The sequence below is a fragment of the Ambystoma mexicanum genome, chromosome 1p (assembly GCF_040938575.1).
Source record: "Ambystoma mexicanum isolate Mex_15411 chromosome 1p, UKY_AmexF1_1, whole genome shotgun sequence".
Lineage (NCBI taxonomy): Eukaryota > Metazoa > Chordata > Amphibia > Caudata > Ambystomatidae > Ambystoma > Ambystoma mexicanum.
The window spans coordinates 289,675,394-289,687,737 of record NC_090921.1 but is presented as its reverse complement, the minus strand read 5'-3'; positions in this window follow the sequence as shown (position 1 = coordinate 289,687,737).

The window sequence follows — 12,344 nt, the reverse complement described above, 5'->3', positions numbered from 1 at the left end:
ACTGGCCCCGGATGCGAGTAGAAGTGGAGTCCCACTGCAGGACCTACCCAACTTGTCAGTTGTCTGGCAAGACTGGAGGCAGTGTCATTGCCCCACTGCAGCCGTTGCCAGTGGTTGGCACACCATTTGAGAGGGTTGGCATCGACATTGTCGGTCCGCTTGACCCTCCCACTTTAGATGGACATCGGTTCATCCTGTTCTTGGTTGACCATGCTACCAGATACCCTAAGGGTATAACCCTTTGGACTGTTACTGCCAAGGTGGTTGATAGGGCGCTCCCGGGCATTTTCAGAAGAGTTGGATTCCCTAAGGAGGTTGTCTCTGACAGAGGATCCAACCTCATGTCGAGCTATGTAAAAACCATGTTGAAAGAGTGCAGGGTAACTGTCAGGACTGTCGGGATCAGGCTCACTCTCTGACGTCAGTTCCCCCAACTCCTCACCTGTATTCCCGGAGCTGATGGTTGACGTCTTCATCCTTCGGTAATCTTTCTTTTTATCCAGAAGTGGTCTACCACGGAAAGCCGCCATAGTGATCTCTGGAAAAACCAGAGGTCCGGTGGATCAGCTCCCGGAATAGCCAATAGGGGAAAAAGCCATAAGGCACAAAAAAAACCTTGATGATGTCCTTAAGGTGCAGCTGATGATGAGCGGTCCCATAAGATTCAGGAAGACTAGTAGTCTCGCGTCCAGAAGGATTGGGAGGCAGCCTCAGATATTATGGATGCAGGGAAAGCGTCCAGGGAGAGCCAGTGAGGAGGCCTGAGAGAAACCAGAGGGAGCTGCAGGTAAGCCAAATGGGAAAGCCCGGTGAACGAGAGGCAGAGAAAAGAGGAAGGAGGGAGAGAGAGGCAGAGAGCCGAACATGGACTGGAGAATGCAGAGAGCCGAACACAGGCTGGAGAAGGCAGAGAGGAAGCAAAGGGGAGAAGACCGCGAAAAAAGAGAGAAAGCAACGAAAGCAGGGGCTGGGCTCAGTGGAGCCAAAGAGAAAACACAGCGTACAAACCCAGAAAGGCGAGGATCACTCGAGGGTTGAGACGCGCCGACCGCCGGGGGTAGGAATGCTATGAAGCTCCTGGCGGTGGCTGTTATGTCCGGCCGGGACTTGCCCCGTCGTGTAGCCGAAGAGGTCTTCCCTGCAATGTACCCCTCTAACCTGAATAAGCAAATAGACAAGCTGAGGGATCCATTCCATGAAAGACAGGATGCAAGACGAGACACAGGAGGCGCAGGCCTGGAACACGGGATTCTGCGGTTCCGCTGTTACAAACAATGGTTAACAACAAACGGTTACCGTCACTAGACAACAAGACCGATTGGAAAACAAGAGTAACCATATAGTAATTAAAGTTACCACTGACCTGATGACCACAGGATATGGAAGCAACCAGGTAGGTTGATGTTTGTGCGATAGTTCCTGTCTGGGGGGTGTAGAAAAATCGATGTGCTGGGAGAAAGTTCAAGTAATTCCAAAATGCTGAAAAACCCAACTGGCTATTCCCGACGGCACAAGGACGCCTCTAGACTTCAGGCACACCAAAGGAAGTCTCTAGTCCGTGTGCCGAAATCCAAAAGTCACTGATTGGTTTTGTGAGTCTTGACAGAAAGTTCGAAAGCAATCCGTATGAGTTCCGTAGTCGGCAGGAGGCGGGCAGCAGAGAAAGCAAGACGTGTCCAAATTCAGTCCGTTCGGAGTTCCGTAGTCGGCAGGAGGCGGGCAGCAGAGAAAGCAAGACGTGTCCAAATTCAGTCCGTTCGGAGTTCCGTAGTCGGCAGGAGGCGGGCAGCAGAGAAAGCAAGACGTGTCCAAATTCAGTCCGTTCGGAGTTCCGTAGTCGGCAGGAGGAAGGCAGTAGAGAAGGCAAAGCGTGTCCACGGACACTCCTGGAGAATTCGGATGAGAGGCAGGGAAGGAGGGAGGGCGGCTAGGAACAGGAGCAAGAACGGGAACAAAGAAGCAAGGAATTTACAAGGGACCAAGGAAGGATAGCGCTAACTGTTCGTAACGAAATTCAGAAGCACCGAAACAGCAGTGGGAGGTGCTTAAGTCACATGAACCGGCAACCACGCTCGAGTCGAACGTGTCACGTGACGGAAAACAGGCTTCCAGTGTTGCCATGCCAATTTCCAGGCGCCGGGCTGAGAACGTGCAACTCTTTGTTTAGTATACACATGGACACCTGGATTACGGTGTTTATAGGGTAAAGCCCGGGCTGCCATGAAGCGTGTGTGAAGCTTGACAGATTCCTCCCCCAAAGGTAGCTTCCTCCTCCGGGAGGACCAAAACTGCGATAGAAGAGCCGAGGCATGAATGTGCTCAAAGGGTTCCCACGTACGCTCCTCGGGGCCGTAGCCTTTCCAGTCCACGAGATAAAGACGTTTGCCCTTCCGAACTTTAGTGTCCAAGATACCAGCCACCTCATATTCATCAGAACCCTGCACCAGTACAGGAGGGGGACGCGACAACAGTCGGGTCGCAGGGTTATAGGGTTTTACCAAGGAGACATGAAATACAGGATGGGTCTTCCATGAGGAGGGAAGTGCAAGACGAATCGCCACGGGGTTGACGACCTCCGTGATCCTGTAGGGGCCCACAAAACGTGGAAGAAGTGATTTGCGACCCGGTAATCGGAGGTTGTGGGTGGACAACCAAACCATCATGCCTGAGTGGTATGTTGGGGCTGGTAAACAGTGACGATCGGCACCTGCCTTGGTTCGCTCCTGAGCCTTCAACAGATGTTCCCTTATTGAGGAATGTAATGCAGACAAATCCTTAACGCAGGCAAGAGCGGCAGGAGCATGTAGGGGAAGCTCAGGACTCAAGGGCAAGGAACGAGGGTGTCTCCCATACAAGGCGAAAAAAGGGGAGACCCCTGTTGCGGTGTGCAGAGAATTGTTGTATGCGAACTCTGCCAGAGCCAACACCGAAACCCATGTGCCCTGGAGTTGTAAGGTGAGGCAACGTAAGTATTGTTCCATGGTTGAATTTAGACGTTCGGTCTGACCGTCAGTTTGGGGGTGATAAGCACTAGAACACCTTGCGTTGACACCTAAGGCAATAGTCAATGCCTTCCAAAAGCGTGAGGTGAATTGCGGCCCCCGATCCGTAATGATGATAGAAGGCAGCCCAAAAAACCTAAAAACATTCCCCATGAATAGGTCTGCTAATTTGGGAGCCGAAGGGATACCCCGACAGGGAACGAATAAGGCCAACTTGGTAAAGTAATCTATTACAACCCATATGGTGTTGTAACCGTCCACCACAGGTAATTCAACGACGAAATCCATAGAGATCATCGTCCAAGGTTGATCCGGGACAGGCAGAGGATGCAGTAATCCAACGGGTTTACCACGGGATGCCTTACATTGTGCGCATACTGCACAAGTGGAAAGGTACTCGGTAACGTCCTTCTCCATTGAAGACCACCAGCACCAGCGTTTTAGGAGATCCATCGTTTTTCTGATACCTGGGTGTGCGGCTGCTGCTGAGTCATGACACCATTTCATTGCGGTAAGCCTAGTGTCGTGATTTGGTAGGTATAATTTACCCTGTTTGTAGGGGAGTGAATGGAACACTTTTAGGCCATGTTGAACCACCTCAGAAGGGTCGGTTTTTATCCAATTTTGTAACTGATCCCTGAGAGACGCACCTAGAGTACAGCCGCAAACCACTTGATGGGGTAACACGAGTTCCCCTTTATGGTGGGTTGTGCCAGGGCCACCGTGTATACGAGACAAGGCATCCGCTTTGGAATGCAGTGAACCAGGGCGATAAGTTATCTTGAAATTAAACATCGAGAAGAACTCATGCCAGCGGGCATGCCGAGCCGTAGTGCACTTCACTGATTGGAGTGCCAATAGGTTCCTATGGTCAGTGTATACTTGAACCGGATCAGAGGTACCTATAAGATGATGTCGCCATACCAAGAAGGCGTCGCGGACCGCCAGTAATTCTTTCTCGGTGATGGTATAATTCTTTTCATAAGGGGTGAGTTTTCTTGAATGGTAAGCAACAGGATGCAAACCACTGGCGTCCGGACATTGTTGTGAAAGAATGGCTCCTAGAGCCACATCCGAAGCGTCGGCCTCCACAATATATGGTAAGGCGGGATTAGGGTGTTGGAGCACAGGAGCAGTGGTAAACGCGGTTTTGAGAGCATCAAAGGCTTGTTGAGCTTGGTGGTTCCACTGAAATGTTCTTTTGGGGCTGGTTAAAGCAGTAAGGGGGAAACAACGAGAGAAAAATCCTGGATAAACCGCCTGTAAAAGTTGGCGAAACCCAGAAAAGACTGCAGGGCTTTAAGACCATTGGGTATTGGCCACTGAAGAATGGCAGACACTTTGGACTGGCTCATCTGGACTCCTCTACTCGTGATGTTGTATCCCAGAAACTCTACCTCTTGGACATGGAACAGACATTTTTCCAGTTTGGCATATAATTGATTGTCCAATAAACGTTGCAATACATTGGTAACATGGGATACATGAGTCTCATACGAGGGGGAATATATGAGGATGTCATCCAAGTATACCACCACGTACTGGTCTAGCATATCGTGGAACACATCATTGATGAAATATTGAAACGTAGCTGGTGCATTGCAGAGTCCAAACGGCATAACACAGTACTCAAAAAGGCCGTATTTGGTTTTGAATGCGGTTTTCCATTCGTCTCCCTTGCGTATGCGCACCAGGTTATAAGCCCCTCGCAAATCCAACTTTGTGAAGATCACTGAGGATCCTAACTGATCCAATAGTACAGAAATAAGAGGGAGTGGATACTGGTTCCTGATCGTAACGGCATTTAACGCACGGTAGTCGATACAGGGGTGGAGATCTCCTTCCTTCTTAGGAACAAAAAACAAAGGAGCTGCCGCGGGGGACCGGGAAGGACGAATGAAACCGGAGTTCAAGGATTTGTCGATGTACTCCTTTAAGATGATATCTTCCTTTTGGGTCAAGGAGTAGATACGCCCAGAGGGTATCTTGGCCCCCGGAACCAATTCGATTGGGCAATCATAGGGCTGATGGGGTGGCAGGACCTCAGCCCCACCAACATCAAAGACGCCTCTCAATGCTTGATATTCTTTACGAAGGACAGTGCTGACCACTGCCCCAATCGTGGAAGCAGTGTCCAGAAGAGCGTGACTAGGACTAGAGGTCTCCTGGTTATTACTGAAGCATTTCACTTCACAATGCCCAGAGGGGAAACCTACCTCCCCTGTGAGCCAATCGATAGATGGATTGTGTAACCGTAACCAGGGAAGGCCAAGAATGATACGGTATTGTGGGGCAGTGATTAGATCAAACTGTATGTTCTCCTGGTGGCCGCATAATGTTGCCATGGATACTTCCACAGTGGAATCCGTAACAGGGCCAGACACTAACATGGTACCATCAACGGCTTTGATCAATTCAGGGCATGGTTTAGTGACAGATGGGATCCCTAATTCGTGAGCGTAGGTACTATCGATGTAGTTGCCCGTGGCACCTGAATCAAGAACGACTGAAATACCTGATTTCACCTTCCCAGAAAAGGCAAGGGTTACAGTCAAACGGTAGGGAATTAAACACATGGGCCCTCATTACGACCCTGGCGGAAAGTGACTGACCGGACCGCCACAGCGTAAATAGCGTTTCCGCCATTGCACGAAGGAGCAAAGTGCGGCCCATTCCGACCCATCGGGCACGAGCACCACGCCATGGCGGAAGTGCAAAGTCCGCGATGGCGGAAATGACCCCAAAACGGCCCACACCGCCGCCGTACGGCGCCCTAGGTGCAATACCGCCACCCCTCTTAGCGGTCACCGCAGTGTGCGCCTACCGGAAAGTACGGTGACCGGAAATATACGGAAACGGAAGTCAAAACATGGCCCCGGAACGGGAAACATCCCGCCGTACACCTATAAAACCACTAAAACCACACAACCACTAAAATCACTACCCTGAAACACACCCCAACCCGTCATCCACCCTAGCGAAACCAAGAAAAATGGGAAAAGTAGCGAAGAAAGCGTGCGACCGCAAGCGGCAGGTCCACTTCTCCCGTGAGGAACTCACCGTGCTGACAGAGACCCTCCAGGAGAATGCTGCCGTCGTCTTCTCCACGCAAATGACCAGAACGGCACTTGCAAACAAGAAGGCCATATGGGCTCTGGTGGCACAGCGGGTAAGTGCGGTGGGGACCGCACCCCGCACCCCACAGCAATGCCGCAAGCGATGGGACGACCTGCGGATACGCGTCCGCAGCATACTCTCTGCCAACCGCAACATTGCCACAGCCACCGGGGGAGGCCCTGAATCACCCATCAAGTTGACCCCCTGGGAAGAAATCTGTGCCTCCACCATCGGAATGGAGAGCATAGAGGGAGTCGGAGGGATGGAGAAAGGAGTGCAGACATCCGAAGATTCAGGTAGGTGGGCCAAATAAAACAATGCCAAATCCACACAGTCCATCCATGTGAAGTACCATGCGTCCACATAGTGCAACAGAAACACATGTCCAGGAGAACGTCCACACACATCGGCCTGATAGCGCACGTTAAAACCCACAATAAATACATAAATAATTAAAAACCCCTAAAACACGCACTACACGTGCAGCAGGCACACCCTAACTGCAGGCTGCCAAACAACTGCACCCTCACTCCACACACAAATGAAAGCACCTCCAAGGCCCCGACCCAAATCACCCTCAGGTACCACTCCAATGCATGTGATACAATGCCATTCCAATTCCCACAGACCCATCAATAACCCTCGCCCTCCTTTACTCCACCACAGGGTCCGATCCAAACGACGAGCTTCAGGACACCCCTACCAGCACACCTGCAAAGAGGGCCAAGACCAACGGCCAGAGACCCTCCACCTCAGCTGCACGCATCAAGACACGGCAGCAGCACAAATCAGGTGGCAGCACAGAGGAGGGAACATCAACAGGCACCCCAGCAGCCAGCATGCCCACAACACCACCACCACAGGTCCCCCCAATGGATGCCACAGAAGACACTGCCTCTGGTGGCAGCAGCACCATAGGTGACACCCCATTGATGGCAGCATGCTCGGACACCGAAGACGGGGATGTCGAAGTCAGATCCATCCATGACCTGTCCCAATCCCCCTGTCTGTCCCATCCCGTACAACATGAGGATACCACGCAGGGGCACCCACAAGACGACGACTGGCCATCCCCCACAAGCCCTGTGGCAAGGCAACATGAGGACAACAGCCCCTCTGTGACACCCCCGCAAATGGCCATGGCCCAGCAGAGGCAACAGTCCCTCGACCAGTTAATCGTGCAACAGCAGCAAATGGCCACGCTCCTCAAGGACCATGCCGATGAATGTGGGGGCACTAAGGCAGACATAGAAACATCAACTGAGACACTTAGGGCAGAAATGGAGAGAGGTACAGAGACGCTAAGGGCACAAATGGAGAGTAGCACCGAGAGCCTGAGAGTCCAAATGGAGAGAAGCACCGAGAGCCTGAGGGGGGAACTGCATGCGACGTCCAAAGACGTATGTGCTGAACTTGCCGCTGTGCGCCGTGTGCTCACTGAGCTCTCGCAAACCCTTAGGGACATGCATGGACGTGAGCAGGCAGACACATCATCCGTTGCAAGTTCCGTCCAGGGCAGCCCCCAACGTAGATCTGGGAGGAACCTGCGCTCCACAGGCAGGGGTGCCCCTGATACCCGCAGAGGGGGCTTGCAATAGCGACTGCCCACTGACAATGAGCATCTTTGGACACTGGTGTTCGGGGGGGAGGTAGGAGGGTGGAGGGGGTGTGTTGGGCTCACTTGGGTGGCGGGTCGATAGGGTGTTCAAAATGATATCACATATGCCATAAACAGTGCACGATCAACCAATGAGATGTGTGGACATTGATCTTTGTGTACTAGGCCATCATAGGCGTACAGTCCATATTGTGCATGTCCCAGACACACACAGTGCCACGAGTCCCGTGTCCATGTATCAGCCACCAGGCGTGAGTGCTAGAAGCATGCATCAATGAGATGCTGACGAATGTCACGGGCCTCCGGTGCCTCGCAGACTCCATGAGGTGCTGCCACATCCCCACCCTCATCATGACCATCATCAGGTGCTTGCAGTTCTGCGTCAGGGGGCATGGGCACATTTCTACGTACGCACATGTTGTGGAGCATGACACATGCCATGACCATCTTTGCAACCTTCTCATGGCGGTACAGGAGTGCCCCGCCAGACCTGCTGAGGCAGCGGAAACGAGTCTTCAGTAGGCCGAATGCCTGTTCGATGACTACACGGGTACGTGAGTGGGCATGGTTGTAGTCCTCCTCATGCTGGTCCCGTGGGTTCCGGACTGGTGTGAGGAGCCATCTCTTCAGTGGATATCCAGCATCACCTGTATGTGGACGAGAAACGCATGATGTGGAATGCCATTGCTACGTACGCACACCCCCCCCCCCCTTCCTGCCAGGTCATTGCCAAATCACATACCCCACATAATCATGCATGTAATGAGACTCACCGAGTAGCCAGGATCTGTTCCCTGCGTGTCGCTCCATGTAGCGTGGTATTGTAGAGTTCCTCAAGACCATAGAATCATGGGTTGATCCAGGGAATCGGGCACAACAATGTGTAATGATCCTGTTGGAGTCACACACCATTTGTACATTCAGGGAATGAAATTGTTTTCGGTTGCGGTACTGGGCCTCCATGGCATGTGGGACGACCAATTCAACATGGGTGCAGTCGATGGCACCAATGCAACCCGGTATGCCGGCAAGTGCATGGAATCCCACTTTTGTGTTGGTAATTTCCTGCTCCGAGCGTGGTAGAGAGATGTAGTCGTCTGCGTGCTGCAGGAGGGCATCGAGCACTTGCAATAGTGTCCGTGAGAACAGTGGCTGAGAAATGCCATGCAACTGTCCGACTGTGTGCTGGTAGGTGCCTGTGGCCAGGAAGTGGAGTACAGACACCACCTTCAGTAGGGGTGGGATGGCGGTTGGGCTATCTATCATGCTGACAAGGTCAGCCTGTGTCATGTCCACAATGGCGGCTATGGTGTCCCGGTCCAGACGGTAGAGGGTGTGGATCTGCTCATCAGTGAGGTTGAACGGATGTGCTCGGAGGCGTGGGATTGCGGGCTGCCTGCGTGGTGGTAGTGGCTGTGCTGGCGGCCCTTGCTGGCCCTGCCTTGGCCTCCTCCTCCTCCTGCGTCTCCTCCGTGCGGCCGGTTGTAGTTGGTGTTCGTCTTCTTCTTGGAGTTGGAGTACTTGCAGTGCTATCAGGTCCCCCAGGGCCAACATCGCGAGTCCTGCCGGTAGCATTTCGGTGTGGTTGTGGGAGGAGACTGGGTGTGCAATTTATGTGTTTTCAGGCTGTATGGCCTCCACCTGTGGTGATTAATTCCACCTGTGCAAACTGCTCTCCCCTTTGGCCGGGCACGTCCCGCGCACAACGCTGCAATTCGGGGAATGGCATCTTGCTATTGCAATCATGTATTTGTACCCGATGGCCGTGTAAGATTGGTTGATATGTTCATTCTGCTGTGGTCCCATTGTTTCCCATACTATCTGTGCAGTCGCGAACAGACTTGTGAAGGGTCAGTGGAACGTAGTACTCGAGTAACGGTGGGCCCTCATGCATCACTGTACCGAGTTGCAACGACGGGCGGGGCGTCCCATTTGTGGGTGAAGGCAGTTGCCATTTTCACACACAGCCGCACTCGATGGAATAATTAGTGATTTCAAACGGCCACAGATGCCTTTTCGACGTGATGTTGCAAATGAGGAATTCGAAGGGCGGCGCTTTCGGTTTCCAGCTAGCGGCGAGGAGATGCCCACAGGTCTGACTGCAAATATAATGTTCTATTGTTCAATGTCCTTGAGACAGGGGCCATGGCGAGGAAGCAATGATTGATATGAATAGTTTGGGATGCGCAATAGCTACGTGGGCGATGAGGCCGGCCGTTCCCAAATACATGTTACTTCACGACACTGGAATTACGGGCTGGGGCACTGTGGATTTTGCAGGCTGCATAACGCACAGACTCAATGGATTTTTCTAATGTTATGTGAGTAATTATTCAGGCGTTTTGATCCCGGGATGAGGGAATGATGAATGGATGCATGGGCAGGTGATTTGATACAGAGTTTGCCATGTACAGGGCTTCTTGGGATCTATCCGCCTCCCCTACGCTATGTGATGCAGGGCTGCCATAGTGGGACCATCGTCTATCTGGCCTTGTTGAGCCCTCCCTGTCTCGACGCGCCCTCAGACACTTGTGTCCATGCACGTTAACATTCCCATCTGATGGATTCTGTTTTGACAGACGCATGCACAGGTACACTCGTTTGTGATGGTGTTTGCACCTCGATATAGATGGTTATGAGTCGCAAGTGGTTTTGGGGTGGTGATGATCCTTTGGAGTGGGCTAGCATGCATATGGCTGTGGATTTAGTGTGATCATTGAAGTGAGTTGTTCGAATGTAGTTCTGATGGCCATTCTGTTCTTTTTCTTTTCTTTTGGTTGACAGGTATCTCCTCCCCTTTTGCCACTGCCATCTGTATGCCACTCCTGCAGATGGGTTTTACTCCCGACACCTGCTGCTTCGTGTTAATCAGTGGAGCAGCATTACGATCTTATGGGACGATCGCCAATGGGCCACATGCCCTTACGCAGTACTGGTGGCTCGGAGAAACATTTCGGCCTTTCAGCTGGACTAGTTCCTCCCCATTGGGACGGCCCTGCGGTTCTGTGCGCTTCCATGTTGCCTTTTCGTACGTGAATGTGGCTCTGTGTACCATGAGGGAACAGGGCGTCACACAAGTAGTGGCTGGTCATTTCTTGCGGATGCAGCCCACAATGGTGAAAAGTGTTTTGGAGTTCATGGCCTGATGGCTGTATGGGCTTGGTGATTTTGATGTGCATTAAATTTCTATTCTGATTTGGCCCGTGTAGCGTTTTTCTTTGCAAGTGATGTGGCATATGCCTATTTGGGGGGCGATGTATTGTGAGGAGATCTGCATTGGGTTCCAGCTTCGGAGTTTAGTTGCGTGGTACTGTACTGGGCGCGTTTGCCTACGAAGCCCGTGAGGTCAGGGATGGGGGCTGCCAATATGACAGTTTGAATGTTGTCATGCTCAGGGGCGGGGGATTGGGTTTTGTGTGACGGATGCCGGTCAGCCAGGTGGACTGGTGGAATGATGTGATTCTCGGAATATTGCTGGTCACAGGTGCCTGTGTTTGCGTGCGTTTCTTGGTGGGGGACTGTGGTCATGTCCATTGGGATGGCTTCTGTATTCGTGCCATCTGTGCCCTGCAGCTCCCATTGGCCCCTGTTGTGTTTCTTTTGTTCGTTGGCATGCATGGGTGACTTGTACATTTCAATGGTTGCATTGTGACTTCATTGCACCTACGGGGAGTTGTACTTTGTGGGCAGGGAGCGGTGTACAGGCACTCAGTGGGGCCGTTTACGGTTGATTCGCGATGCCGTACTTCTCACCATGGCGGAATGGTACATTCCGCCATGCTTGATGGCGTTAGGTACATGTCCGCTAGGGTCGGAATTGGCGTACCCTTGCGCCATGGTGGTGTTTGCGGTTTGGCATGGCGCGCGCGCGCGTGCTTGGTGCAGTTAGCGTTGGCGTTCACTACGGTGTCGCTAATGGCTTCGTACTTTGCGGTGACGGGTCATCGTCGCACCGAGCGCTATTCGATGGCGGTATTGCATTTCCGCCATCGTTTTCCGAATTCCGCAAGGGTCGTAATGAGGGCCATGGAGTCGCCTTTCGGAGTACCCGGCAATACGACTCCCTCTATTGCCGGGCTTTGGAGTTTCCCTGTTTCTTGACAGGTTTTTTGGGATAGGCACGTAATAGATGGTCTGATCCCCCACAATAGAAACACAAACGGTTTTTCCTTCTATGTTCTCTTGTTTCTGCTGACAAAGGACCTCGTATGGCACCGATTTGCATGGGCTCTGAGGTACTTGGGGCAGCAGCCGGAAGACCGGTAGGTGTCAAGGGAAGTGGCCTTTTTTCCCCTTTCCTCTCTGCGCGCCTTGAATCTATCTGTAGAACTAGATCCAAAAGCTCAGGAAAAGCGGTGGGTATGATCGGCACAGTAGCAAGGGTGTCCTTCAACGAGTCAGACAACCCCTTGTAAAACAGGGATGCCTTTTTGTCTTCAGGCCATCCTGTTTCAGCTACTAATTGGTTAAACCTTGCAAGATAGGAAAGGAGAGGCGTGTCGCCCTGTTGAAGCCCCAACAACTCTAAGTCTGTAGCTTGTGTAGCATACCGAGTGTCAAAAACACGGCTCATCGCCAATATTAGGGCATCACGATCATAAAGGAGG